The sequence below is a fragment of the Aotus nancymaae genome, unplaced genomic scaffold (genome assembly GCF_030222135.1).
Source record: "Aotus nancymaae isolate 86718 unplaced genomic scaffold, 86718_ANA_hifiasm-v0.15.2.pri h1tg000030l, whole genome shotgun sequence".
Taxonomy (NCBI): domain Eukaryota; kingdom Metazoa; phylum Chordata; class Mammalia; order Primates; family Aotidae; genus Aotus; species Aotus nancymaae.
Genome location: NW_026988443.1, coordinates 16,446,246 through 16,461,423, shown reverse-complemented (window position 1 = coordinate 16,461,423; position 15,178 = coordinate 16,446,246).

Sequence of the window (15,178 nt, the reverse complement as noted above, 5' to 3'; positions counted from 1 at the left end):
TTTAAAATAAGTAGTATTTATTAACAAGGAATAACACTCATGTTTTTATTTATCATCTCTTCTTAATTTATTTGCATTTTAGCTAATGGCACAACAGAAATCTATGTACATAACTTTTGTAATCTTTTCATATTGGTTTAGGAATATGAATGTTTTGAAGGTTTTTTTCATTTTACATAATTTCATTGTAGTTTTTATACTAAGGAAATGTAGAACCTTTCTGCAAAGCAATTTAATTTCATTTCCCCTTATAGACCTAGTACATTACTGCATCTCTGTTCCTGGAATTTCACCAGCATGAAAAATGGAGATATGGTATCATTTTAATATGAATTATCATTTTCTTATTTGTTTTAGAAAATGAATCTTTTTTGTTTTTTGAGACGGAGTTTCGCTCTTGTTACCCAGGCTGGAGTGCAATGGCGCGATCTCGGCTCACCGCAACCTCCGCCTCCTGGGTTCAGGCAATTCTCCTGCCTCAGCCTCCTGAGTAGCTGGGATTACAGGCATGGGCCACCATGCCCAGCTAATTTTTTGTATTTTTAGTAAAGACGGGGTTTCACCATGTTGACTGGGATGGTCTCGATCTCTTGACCTCGTGATCCACCCACCTCGGCCTCCCAAAGTGCTGAGATTACAGGCGTGAGCCACGGCGCCCGGCCCGAAAATGAATCTTTTTATTTATCGCACCTTAAAAATAATGTTTGCTATATGGTTCAAAGTAGTAAATAATTTGGAAAATAAATATGTAAGGAGAAAAAGATGAATTATTCATAATATAACTTTTAGAGATTAATTCTGTTAACAGCTTGATACATTTTATCTCTGCTTATGTGCATTTTATTATAAAGTATTGCACAATTAAATTTATTTTTATATTTATAAAATGATTTTTAATGTGTGTGAAAGTGTTTTAAATTTTACCTGAAATAATAATCATACATATTTATGGGGTATAATGTGACATTTCCATACATGTATTCATTGTGTAATGATCAAATCAGAAAAACTGGGATATCCATCGCCTCAAACATTTATCATTACTTTGTATTAAAACATTCAAAATCCTCTCTTCTAGATATTTTGACATATTCAGTGCATCATTGTTAATTATAGTTAACCTATTGTGCAATAAAACACCTAGAACTTATTCCTCCTATGTAATTGTAAGATGCATTGAGCAATTTATCGATTTATCAGTCGATTCCCCTTTTCCCCTCTCTGTGCTCCTCCCAACTATCTGGTAATTATTGTTCTGTTCTCTACTTCTTTGAGATCAACTTTTTAGTTTCCACATGTGAATAACACGGACAAATAAGACATTTGTCTTTCTGTGTTTGGCTTATTTCACTTAAGGTCTTCCAGGCTCATCCATGTTGTCACAAACGACAAAATTTCATTATTTTTCATGACTGAATAGTATTTCACTATGTATATATACTACATTTTCTTCATCTTTTCATCCATGAATAGACACTTAGGTTGATTTCATAGCTGGTTATTGTGAATAATGCTGTATTAAACATGAAAGTGCAGATATCTCCTCCACATACTGATTTCATTTCCTTTGGATGTATACTCAGTAGTGGCACTGATAGAACATATGGTGGATCTATTTTAATTTTTCAAAGAACTTTTATACTATTTTCCATAATGATTGTACAAATTTACATTTGTAACAACAGTATCTAAGGGTTTCTTTTTCTTCACATCTTCACCTACACTTCTTATCTTTTGTCTTTTTGATTGTAGCCATTCTACCTGGAGTAAGGTAATATCTCATAGTGGGTTTGATTTGTATTTCCCTAGTGATTAGTGATGTTGGGAATTAAAAAAAAAATATCTGTTTGCCATATGTACGTCTTTATTTGTGAAACATTTATTAAGACGATTTGCCATTTTTCACTCGATTTTTAAAAATGTTGCTCTTAAATTGTTGGTGTTTCTGTCACATGCACAATTTGTAAAGATTTTCTCCTATTCTGTAGATTGTCTCTTCACTCTGTTGATTTTTTCTTTTCCTGAGAAAAAGCGTTTTAATTTGATGTCATTCTGTCTATTTTTATTTTAGTTGCCTATGCTTTTGAAGTCGTGTCCAAAAGGTTATTACCCGTTCTAATGTCAGGAAGAATTTTCCTCATATTTTCTTTTAGTAATTATATAGCTTTATGTCTTAAATTTATCTTTTTTAATTAATTAATTAATTTTTTTATTGCATTTTAGGTTTTGGGGTATATTCGAAGAACATGCAAGATTGTTGCATAGGTGCATACATGGCAGTGTGATATGCTGCCTTCCCCCCTTCACCTATATGTGGCATTTCTCCCCATGCTATCTCTCCCCAACTCCCCACCCCACGCTATCCCCCCACTCCCCTCCAACAGACCCCCGTGTATAGTGCTCCCCTCCCTGTGTCCATGTGTTCTCATTGTTCAACACCCGCCTATGAGTGAGAACATGCGGTGTTTGATTTTGTGTTCTTATGTCAGTTTGCTGAGAATGATGGTTTCCAGGTTCATCCATGTCTCTACAAAGGACACGAACTCATCGTTTTTGATGGCTGCATAATATTCCTTGTGCATATGTGCCACATTTTCCCTGTCCAGTCTATCATTGATGGGCATTTGGGTTGGTTCCAGGTCTTTGCTATTGTAAACTGTGCTGCAATGAACATTCGTGTGCATATGTCCTTATAGTAGAACGATTTATAATCCTTTGGATATATACCCAGTAATGGGATTGCTGGGTCAAATGGAATTTCTCTTTCTAGGTCCTTGAGGAATTGCCACACTGTCTTCCACAATGGTTGAACTAATTTACACTCCCACCAACAGTGTAAAGTGTTCCTATTTCTCCACATCCTCTCCAGTATCTGTTATCTCCAGATTTTTTAATGATCTCCATTCTAACTGGCATGAGATGGTATCTCAATGTAGTTTTGATTTACATTTCTCTAATGACCAGTGATGATGAACATTTGTTCATATGTTTGTTGGCCTCGTGTATGTCTTCTTTAGTTGTTAAGTATCTGTTCATATCCTTCACCCACTTTTGAATGGGCTTGTTTGTTTTCCACAGCTTCTGCACAGCAAAAGAAACAGTCATTAGAGTGAATCGGCAACCAACAGAATGGGAAAAAATTTTTGCAGCTTACCCATCTGACAAAGGGCTGATATCCAGAATTTACAACAAACTAAAACAGATTTACAAGAAAAAAACATTTATCTTTTGATACATTTTGAGTTTTTTTTTTTACATTGTGAAAAGGATATTTGATTTTTCTGCATGTGGACCTCCAGTTTTCTCAGCACTGTTTATTGAAGAGACTGCCCTTTCCTTAAATGAGAGACTTTTTGTTACGGCTTTGATCTCATTACTTGTTATTGATTTGTTCATGTTTTGAACTTTTTGAACTTCTCCCTGGTTCAATCTTTGTAGGTTGTATGTGTCTACAAATTTGTCCATTTCTTTCAGATTTTCCAATATATTGACGTATGGTTGTTTACAGTATCCTCTAATGATCCTTAGAATTTCTGGAGTATCAGTTTTAATGCCTCCTTTTTCATTTACTATTTTATTTATTTGTATCTTCTCTCTCTTTTTCTTAGTCTGGCTTAAAGTTTGTCAATTGTGTTTAACTTTTAAGAAAACCAACTCTTTGTTTTATTGATCTTTTGTATTATTTTCTTCATTTCTATTTCATTTATTTCTGCTCTGATCTTTATTATTTCTTTTCTTAGTTATTGAAGATGCATCATTAGATCATTTATTTGAAGTTTCTGTTTTTGATATAAACACTTGTAGCTATAAGCTTCCTTCTGAGTATTGCTTTTGCTGTATCCCATAGTATACTATATTGTGTTTCCATTATTATTTGTCAATTGTGTTTAACTTTTCAATAACACCACTGTTAATTTATTTATTGATTCACTGGTCATTGAGGAACATATTTTTTAATTTCTGTGTATTTGTATAATTTCCAAAATTCCTCTTTTTATTAATTTCCAGTTGTAAATCACTGTGGTCAGAGCAGATGCTTAATATTATTTCAATTTTTATGAATGTTTAAGTACATTCTTTTTCTCAGCACATTGATCATTCTCAGGGATATATTATAACTTTGTGACCTAAGATATAATATATCCCTGAGAATGATCAATGTGCTGAGAAAAAGAATGTGTTTTCTGCAGCTCTTGGGTTAAATGTTGTGTAAATACCTATTAGATGTTAGTGTGTAATGCAGATGAAGTTTGATATTTCTGTGTTGATTTTTCTCTCTGGAAGAGCTGTCCAGTGCTGAAAGTGGGGTAGTGAAGCCTTAAGCCCTTATTGTATTGGGGACTATCTCTTTTCAGCTCTAATAATGTTTGCTTTCTGTATCTGGGTGCCAAGTGTTGGAGCTACATATATTTAAATTTGTTATATCATTTTGCTGAATTTTGACTGATGTATTATTATATAGTGTAAACTTCTTTGTCTCCTCTTACAGTTTTTGCCTTGAAATTTATTTTGTCTGATATAAGTATAGCCACTCCTGCTTTTTATTGGTTTCCATTGTCATGAAATATTTTTTTCTAACACTTTATTTTAAGTATATGTGTGTTTTTGTAGGTGATGTGTGTTCCTCACAGGCAAAAGATCAGTGGTTCTTGTTTTTATTTTTGTTTTTCTTTTTCACTCATTAAGCCACTATATGTCTTTTAATTGGAGAGTTTGGTCCACTTACATTCAGTGTTATTATTGATAAATAAGGACTCACTCCTGTCATTTTGTTATTTATTTTCTGTTTTTTTTTTGTCTTCTCTTCCTTCATTCCTTCATGTCTTCCTTTAATGAAGGTGGGTTTCTCTGATGATATGATTCAGTCTTTTACTTTTTATTTTTTGAGTATCCATTGTATGTTTTCTTGGTTTAAGGTTATCATGAGGCTTGCAAATACTAGTTTATAATCTATTATTTAATCAGATTACTACTAAACAGTGTTTACATAAACAAACCAACATGTAAAAAGAAAACTAACAGAAACTCTATACCTTAACATTGTCTCCCCACTCTTTAGTATTTTTGTTGTTTCTGTTTATATCTCATTGTACTGTCTGTCTTTAAAAGTAGCTGTTATTATTTCTGATTAGTTTATCATTTAGTGTTTCTTTTTTTTTAAGACAGAGTCTTGCTCTGTCGCTGGGCTGGAGTGCAGTGACGTAATGTCAGCTCACTGCAACCTCCGCCTCCTGGATTCAAGCGATTCTTCCACCTCAGCCTCCCGAGTAGCTGGGACCACAGGTGCATGCCATCACGCCAGGCTAATTTTTGTGTTTTTAGTAGAGACGAGATTTCACCATGTTGGCCAGGATGCTCTTGATCTCTTGACCTCGTGATCCGCCCACCTCAGCATCCCAAAGTGCTGGGATTACAGGCGTGAGCTAACGTGCCTGGCCCTAGTATTTTTACTAAGGATAAGAGTAGTTTGTACACCAGAGTTACAGTGTTTTAATATTCTGTGTTTTCTGTGTACTTCCTGTTACCAGTGAATTCTGTATCTTTAGGTGATTACTTATTGCTCATTAACATTCTTTTCTTTCTGACTCAAGTAATCCCCTTACCATTTCTTGCAGGATAGGTCTGGTATTGATGAAATCCCTCAGCTATTCTTTCTCTGGGAAAGTCTTTATTTCTCCTTCATGTTTGAAAGATTTTTTTTAAACAGGTATACTATTCTAGGTTAATTTTTTTTTTCATTCAGCACTGTAAATATAGCATACCATTCTTTCCTGGCCCATAAGGTTTCCACTGAGAAATCTGCTGCCAAAGGTATTGGAACTCCATTTTATGTTACTTGTTTCTTTTCTCTTGCTGCTCTTAGGATCTTTTCTTTATCCTTGATCTTTGGGCATTAAATGCCTTGAGGTTAAGTCTGCTTAGTGTTCTATAACCTCTGTGTCCTTGGGTATTGATATCTTTCCTAGGTTTAGGAAGTTCTTTGTTGTCACTTTGGATGAACTGTCTATGCTTATCTCTTTTTCTACTTCCTCTTTAAGGTCAATAACTCTTAGATTTGCCCTTTTAAGGCTATTTTCTAGATCCTATAGGCATGCCTCATTGATTTTTATAATTTTTTAATTGTCTCCTCTTATTATATATTTTGAAATAGCTTGTATTTAAGCTCACTAATTCTTTCTTCTGCTTGATCAATTCTGCTATTAAAAGAATCTGATGCATTCTTCAGTATACTAATTGCATTTTTCAATTCCAAAATTTTTGCTGGCTTCTTTTTAATTATTTCAATCTCTCTCTTAAATTTATCTGAATTCCTTTTCTGTGTTATTGTGAGTTTCTTTGAGTGTTCTCAAAACAATTATTTTGAATTCGTTATCTGAAAGGTCATATATCTCTGCTTTTCCTGGATTAGCCCCTAGTATCTTGCTTATTTCATGTGGTAATATCATGTTTTCCTGGATGGTATTGATGCCTGTAGATGTTTGTTAGTGTCTAATCATTGAAGAGTTAGGTCTTAATTGTGGTCTTCAGTTTGGGCTTATTTGTACTCATCCTTCTTAGAAAGGATTTCTAGATATTCAAAAGGACTTGAGTGTTATGAGTTAAGCTGCATCTGCTTTTGGGGGTACCCCAAGCCAAGAAACTCTGGTTCTTGCAGACTTGTAGTTACCACCTTGATATTCTTGGACAAGTCCTGGGAGAATTATTTGGATTATAAGGCAGAAACTCATATTCTCTTCCCTTTCTTTATCTCAAACAATGGAGGATCTCTCTGTTTTGAGCCATCTAAAACTTGGGGTGGAGTGACACAAGTACCTCAGTGGCCAACACTACTATGACTGTGTAGGGTCAGATTTGAAGCCAGCACAGTACTGGGTCTTGCCCAAGGCCTGCTGTAACCATGCTCTGGCTGCTGCTTATGTTTGCTCAAGGCCCTGGTACTTTGCAATCATCAGGTGGCAAAGCTAGCCAAGGCTGTGTCCTGCCCTTCAGGGTGACAAGTTCCTCCAGGCCCTATGTGGGTCTGGAGGTATTGTCTGGGAGTCACAGACTTGGGTAAAAAATCTTTAGAAGTCTACCTGCTACCTGAAATTCTACTGTACAGTAGTTGAGCTGGCAGCCATACGACAAGACACATTCTTCCCCTATTTTCCTCACCTTTCCAAAGGCAGAGTGCCTTGCCCCATGGCCACTGCCACCACAGGCTGCAGGGAGTATTGCCAGACACTGCTGATATTTCCTTAAGGCCCAAGGTCTCTTTAATCAGCTTGTGGTGAATGTTGCCTGGCCTGGGACTCACTTTTCAGGGCAATGGATACCATTCTGGGCCAGAACAGGTCCAGAGATGCTGTCCAAGAGACAAGTCCTGGAATAGGGGACCCCAAGAGCCCTTTTGGTACTCTATCCACCTGTGACTGTGCTGGTACCTAAGGTGAAAGACAAAGCCCCTTTACTTTTTCCTCTGCTTTTCTCAAAACACCAACTGGTATTGTGCAGAATCTAAGCTGAAGCCTGCAATTCTCAGAGGCTCACGCAAGGCCCTTGGTGTAGTACCTTGATATTGCTGCTGGTTATTCTGGGTCCAAGGGCTCTTTAGTTAGTAGATTATGAACGGATCCTTTCAAGACTGGGTCCTTTCCTTCTAGGCAGCTGGTTTCCTTCTGGTCCAGAGTGTGTCAGGAAACGTCTGGGAGCTAGGGCCTGGAACAGGGAGATTGGAGGGGAGTCTCAGGATTCTGACTGGTGCAGTATCCTGCTGTGGCTAAGCTGGTATCCAAAATAGAAGAAAAAATCTTCCCTGCTCTTCCCTCCATTCTCTTCAAGTGGAAGGAAGGGGTCTCTTCTGGAGTGCTGAGCTGTGCAGCCCAAAATGAGGGAAGGGGTAATGTCAGCACTTCCTTAGCCTCCTTAGCTGGTGTTAGAGTAGTTCACATGTCCCACCCAGTCCACTGTGTCTGGGCCCAGTGCATCACTTGGACTTGCCTCTAAGTTACAGTACTATGGCCTAGACTTTCTTTAAAGTTTATTTAGAGCATAATACATTTAATCCCAACTTAAATTCCAACTGCTGGGATTGGTAATTACCTTTTGGTTACGGCTGGTTTAAATGCTCCCTCCGTGGGTGTGTGTCAGCTGAGTTTGGTCTGGTCTTCCTTTCTGCTCTAACAAGACAGCTGTGAGTTCAATGCCTCACAATTCCTGTGATCTCCCTCCCCAGCACCCAGAGACATTCTCCACACAGCACCACCACTGCCACGGGATGGGGAAGGGGTGGCTTTGGCGATTTAAGACTGTTTTTTCCTAGCTCTTTCATGCCTCTTTCAGTGATATGAAGTTAGAACCAGTAACTATGACAGCTCACCTGATTTCTGGTTCTTATGAAAGTGTATTTTCTGTGTAGATAGGCTTGCAAGGGGAACAATTGGTGGAGCCTTCTATTCCACCATCTTACCCCCAACTTCCAGAGTAATATTTTCAAATTAGAAACCCTAGCATGTTTGTTTGTATTCAAAACTCTCTAATGGATGTTTATTTTGTCACAATAAAATCCAAAATTAACTACAAGATCCACCAGTTCTGTCCCTTGTTTTCTGGAAAACCACATTTCTTATGACTCTGCATTAATGCTCTGTATTAATCTAATGGCTCTTGGTATTTTTCTTACTGTGAGTGTGATTCTGACTCAGAACACATGTGCTTGCTGTTTTTTTTTTTTTAAAGAATTATTTCTTGCTCATGTATTCACATATCATATTCTGTCACTTTCTTAAGTTTTCAGATAACATTTCCTTTAACCAACCAGTTAAATAGTTTATGAAGCATTTGTGACATGGCAACTGTATTTCTTGAAAAGAGTAGAGCATATCTCTATGTAATCCAAGGGTAAAAAAAGAGTATATCATTATAGATCATAACCTTTATTTATTCTGTAAGAAGATGAAGCTACAAATTTTATTAGCTTGTACAGATATAAAAATACATCTGGAGAAATTAATCTTAAAAATGCCAGTATGTTTATTATATTTCAGGAAAAGGGTGGGCATTAGACAGGTGGAGAAAATGATGAGATAAGAGCATTTGGCTTCATTAATTTAAAAAAATCAAAATATAATCAAATATCACCTCTTCAAATATGTTTTCTGTAATCATACTGAATAATGTGCAATTCTGTAGCATTTGTTCAATGCATACATTTTCTGTTAATTAACAGACAATGAACAAACATTAAAATAATTCTTACCCTTCATTTGTATGTGGGCTTTGGGAGGATTGAATCTTTGCCTATTTCGTTATCTGCCATATTTTTATGTCTAAAATAATGCTTAGAATATATTAAAGGCTGAGTTATAAAAAATAAGTGAATGAACAAATGGAATATACTGTTATTTACTTCATGAAGTTATCATGGATATTAAATAAACTAACATATATGAAATTGTGTGATACAAAAAAGTTGATCAATAAATGTTAAAAACTTATTATTCCCCTTGTGAAGTACAAATACTTGAACTATCTTGTGATGACAAGCATAGTCATAAGTGCTAATAATGGCAAAAAGGATTAGGCTGAACATGTTCAATACATTTTCTGACTAATAGATACCAAGGTATAATAGGCCAGATAATTTCAAGTGAGCCGTATGTTCCTGGTCTCATCTTTGAATCTCCCTAATAAGTCATATTACTTTAATCACAAAAAAGTTCTGGCCTAGACTACATGATATCTTGTTCTTTTGCCAAAAATATTCTCTTTAAACTCTACCCTTTGTCAGATTTGAAATTTAGGCAAGGATAGAAATGGAAGCTAGTCTCCAAAGATGGCCAACCACAGTCGTCCCATCCATACATGGGCATGCCTCTCCTCCTTTCAAGAGACGAGTTAATGTCTGGCCTTAGAACTTGTTTGGTCAATAGAATGTGACCAAAGTGACATTGTGCCAGTTCCGGGATTAGGCAATACAAATTGAGCTTTTGCTGTCTTGGAACACAGCCACCGTGTAAAGAAACTAAGGTTTGCTACTGAATGTTGAGAAGCCATGCAGAAACAGAGGTCACATAAACAAAAAATCACGGCTCCTCAGCTTGCTACCAGAAACCCTGTCCCAGACAAGTCAGTAAAGCCATCTTAAATGTCACAGCCCTGCAGAGGTCACCACTGAGTGAAGTCACATGAGTCATTCCAAGCAGAGTGTCAGTGAAGAACTGCCCAGCTAAATCCAGCCAACCTACAGAACTGTGAGAAACAATAAGACATCATCATTTAAAATTATTAAAAATGGTTTATTACACAGAAATATTTCACTTAAGGCAGTGGGGCTGTTTGCATTCTCAGGGGGCAGCTAGGTCAGATACAGGATAGAGGTGAGATTGAGGGTAGAAGCTTCTCACGTATGGAAACAGAGACCCTGACTGCCATTTTCTTCATTAGTGCTCCTGCTTGTTGGGAGAAATAATCCTCAGATTTTGTATAATGTAGAGAAAATTCACCAAAATGCATTGTAGCAGTTCAACTGGTATAATTCATGGTGTGATTTCTCTTTTTCAAAATACATATCTTATTAAGTAGGCTTTATTTAACATCTGCATTATGAAAATTAAATGATGAAATCTGAATGACCTTTATAATTTTGCATGGAGCTGCTCTCATCAGCTTATCTCAGGTTTTCAAAAGGTCATCACCAGTTGTACTATGGGTTCAGTTAATAATGTATTAGTATTTTCTTTGTAGGCCAAGGAATTATCCACAAATCAAAACACATAAACATCATAAAAACAGAATTTACAACTGTTTGAAACAACTCCAGTGGGATGAGCATGCTATTTTTATAATAGATTTATTGCTTAACAGTAACTACATAACATTAATGTAGTGAGTGTAAAATGGTACCTTTTTTGATGCACAAGCCATGTTGAATAATGTAGTATGGTGTGTGGTTGTGGTTAGGGTACAAGCACCGGACTAAAGCTTAGGGAGTCTGGATTTGAGTGCAACTTCTAGTATTGATCATATGACTTTAAATAAACCCCGAGCCTTTTTGAGTGGAAGTTTTCTTGTCTACAAATGAAAATAAACTCTTTCCTAACTTGACAATTGTGTTGCTGTGAAAATCAGTTACAATACTGTTCAAAATATTTATGAACTGTAAAGTTCTTTATTTCAAAACTTTTCCAAACCTAATGAATGTTTTCTGTCCAGTTGAAGTTTCTCCAATCCCTTTTAATCTTTTAAATAGAAACATTGTATAGGGGAGTGGGGATGCATGTGTGGAAATGAGATCAAACAGAGCTGTGACTAAACCCATCACTACCAATTACTAGTTTGATGATCTTGGCTGTCACTCTTCTACTCTGAGTCAATATCTTTTTCAGCTGTAGTGCAGGATAATCTTATGAGTGTGATAGGATTTAACTGGGGTGAAACATCATGCAGGTTATTCTCCATTTCCCCTAAATACCTACAGTTAATTCTCTGCCCTTCTTTTCACTGCTCCAGGTCCCAGCAAACTGACCAGTACAATTGCATAGTATGCCCTTAACTTCTTGTTGAGTCCAATAATGGAAAACATCTACAGGGGATGATAGAGTAGGAGGAAAGGGAGGTCAGGTTATTCGTCACTAGTAGTGTTTGAGTTCATCTGAGGCTAAGACTCCTGATGGGCAGCTTCTATTCATCACTCCAGCTCACACTGGCCTCCAATACCTGCACCTTTTGTTCTTCAGTCTCAGGGGTGTTAAAGACTTCTCACTATGTCAGTCCCTTCATGTCTTACCATCCCTTGTTCATTCCTTCAAATGTTTAAATACCTTTAGCTTTTGTAAACAGTTCTTCCTTTATTTTTAGATGAACCCTTTTGAGTGTTCCATCTGTTTTCTTGACAGGACCTTTAAAACTTTCAATCTCAGCCCGGTGGCTGTCACATATTATTTGCTAAAAGCAGTTAACACATATAATTATCATTGTAATAAATTTTGTTAAATAATTTTGTGACCCTATGAACATGTCTTTATGTTTTTCTTCTTTATAACATATCTTTGGTTTACTTTTTGGGGACCCTCGGATATTTTATATAAATTAGAAAAACAGACCAAATTTGTAAAACACAACTGTGTAAGGAAGAAATCAAAGGGAAGTGTCTGTCTTCAAGGAAAAAGATGGAGATGTTGACCCTATGACATCTGAAATTATTGGTGTGAAAGATTTGTAAATACATACTACTTTTTTTTTTTTAAATACTCTATTGAAATAGTTTGATCAAAACCCAACTTCCCCATGCATCCGTATAAACTCTAGATTGGGGATGTAAGCAGACCCATGTCATAAGGCAAACTCTGTCTACTCACATTCAGATCCAATGTGCAAATTTGGTGAGGATTACTACTCATGTTTCTCTTTGACTCTATAGCTATATTAAAGTGCCTTACAATTCTTTGCACTTTTAAAAAAATGCTGTAAATTATCCCAATGTTTCTTTAAAATAGTAACTGGCCTCTGAATGCCCCTTATTCACCAGACAGAAATAAGATACACAGTATATGGATGATGAAGTGATAGAAAGCTAGTTAGCCAGGTAAGGTGGTTTATTTTCTCTCTGAATATTTTAAAATATATTTCAATTCAAATGGCTTTCTATGATAACTTTATTAAGAAAGAAATAAAACTGCTATCTCTGTTAAGATTTTTTTTCCAGGCTACCATGCTGTTGCCATGGGTTATTCAGTAAGTTTTAGTTTCTTCGCTCCCCACCTCATCTTCCAATCTCACCCCAAATGCCCCTTAAACATTATCCAAAACATTTTTATTTGACCGCCCACTTCCCCCATCTGGCCCAGTCCACCTATTGGCTCTTTTCTTTTTTGCATCTGAAATGGAGCAGACATCTTGTTTACCAGAGACTGTAGAAAAGTGAATTCACTTATTGATTGACATTATCAAGCATGCAGACAGACACTAAAGCAGGTAAAATTGCTTTTTTTGTGTTGCTGTCTGCCAAACTTTAACAGAGAAAGTGATGTGCTTTTGCCAGGCAGGGCTACTATACAATCAGGTAATGGGTCTTAAAAAGGCTGCAAACGTTAATGGTGTAAGATCAATAATATTACTACCACAGGTAAAATGCTATTACATATATTATTGAGACATTTCTCAAAATGGAGCGACTCAAAGGACTTTGAGAATGCATGAGTAATTGCTGTATCATTGGAGCAATAAAATGCTAATGGAAGTTTTGTCATGCAACATGCTGTGTGTATTTTTCTGCAAGAGTTCAGAGTGGTTTTGCATTAATGCGTGATACAGACCCCCAATTGCTCATCACAGTATCATCTTTCTCCAAAATATGAGCTAATTCAGAAGGCAGAAAATGCTATTATTTCTCTACTCATGCATTTATATTTTCAAAAATAGCTCATGAAATGAAAGCCAAACAACGTAAGTACTCCTTATCATCCTTTGTTTTTCTAAAAATTTACCATATAAATTAAATGACTCTGATCTTGATACCTTATTCTTATCAGGCACAATATCAAATATTAGTTCTAGAGAGTATTGCTAATTGCCATAAAAATACCTTTATTTACTAATTGATTCCAAAGATACATGAGATTAGTAAAACATGAGCCAGACTACTTCAGTGTATTAAAAGAATGTGAATAATGTAATTTAAAAGCTATTGTTTAGATTCACTTGGTCCCTATATATTTTATTTAGAAAGCATAGATATATTGATGTTAAAAAACTAGATAAATGGTTAAAGAGCAGGAGAGATCTGAGGAATTATCCTGAACTCAAGAAATGTAGTTCTCTTTCTCTACCTCTTTATGGATCTCCATGCTCATTTTTCTTGCTTTAAATACTTAAAATTGGATTTAAAAAAATTTTTGTCAATTAAAAATTTGTCTTATTTAAGAAAAAGGTAAAGGCAAAGAAGAAAAGGAAGAATAAGACAAGAAAGAAGAGCAAAAAAGAAGAAGGGAAAGGAGGAGGAAAGAAAGAAAAATAAATAAGGAAGGAAAGAAGAAAAGGAAATAAAGCAATGAAAGAAAGAAAAAAGAAAGAATAGAATAGAATGAAATAAGAAAAGATGGAAAACAAAGCTAGACAAGCCATTTAAAATAAAGGAAAAAAAATCACTTGGCCATAAATACAGAAACGCAGGCCAGATATGGATGAGAGGGTCTTATGGTCATTCAGGAAGAATATTTTCAACCTAACTTATATTCAATTCTATTTCTAGCTCAAGCAACTTGAGAACAGTATTCCTGGTATCAATTTTAGCTTGTGCAAAATACAGCTGCCTAATTGCTAACTGAGAGAAGAAAATATATTTTTTCTTCAAATTTCTGATGATTTCTATTGGTTTCTAATCCTGTCACATCTTTATTTAAAAAGTGCATCCCTTTTGTCTTTACTAATAACTGGATGAATTTGTTATTGAAATAGATTTCTATTATTTGAGTATTCTAAATTATGGAGCTTACAATACAATACAAATAATATACTGCTGGTTGGTAGAAATGGAAAATATTTTTTCATTTTTCGAGAGTCTCATTTTATTACAGATCAATGTAGATGTGTGCCTGTTCTGACTAAAAGTCAGACAAAAGCACAAAAAGATGTGCTACTCTTTGCAGCAGGCATAGCCAGCTTCTTAATTTGATGAGGGGCTCCTTCAGGACTTGGCTTCAGAATTGATGGGTTGCCCCAAGCAATCCAATCTTATGTAAGGTACACTTCAACCTTATGTAACGTAAACTCAAGTACACTACAGAATGTCCAACCCAATGAAGTGGGAACACATAATGTCAGGTGCAAACAGGTAAACCAGATTAGAAAGTTACCAGATTTGGGAACAGGACAGTAAGAAAGGATGTGCAAAGCCAGAGAGGGAGAAATGGTCAATTAATCTGTAAGTTAAAGTAGCCTGGGAGAAGAGATAACCAGCTGAAGTGACAACCACTGTCAGGACGTCATATGCCTGTTTATGTGGAATTTGTGGCTGCTGAAGTAGATCATCCTTGGAGGCATTTAGAGGTAGAGATGAGGATCAGGCACTCTATTCTCATGTCTGTTTGCATTTATATTTTTTTCTGTATTTATATACATGATCTTAGTCCACATAAAATTCTTTCTGGAACTAGATAGGTAAAAAAAAAGACTCAACCAGAGGATTCACATAGTAGAA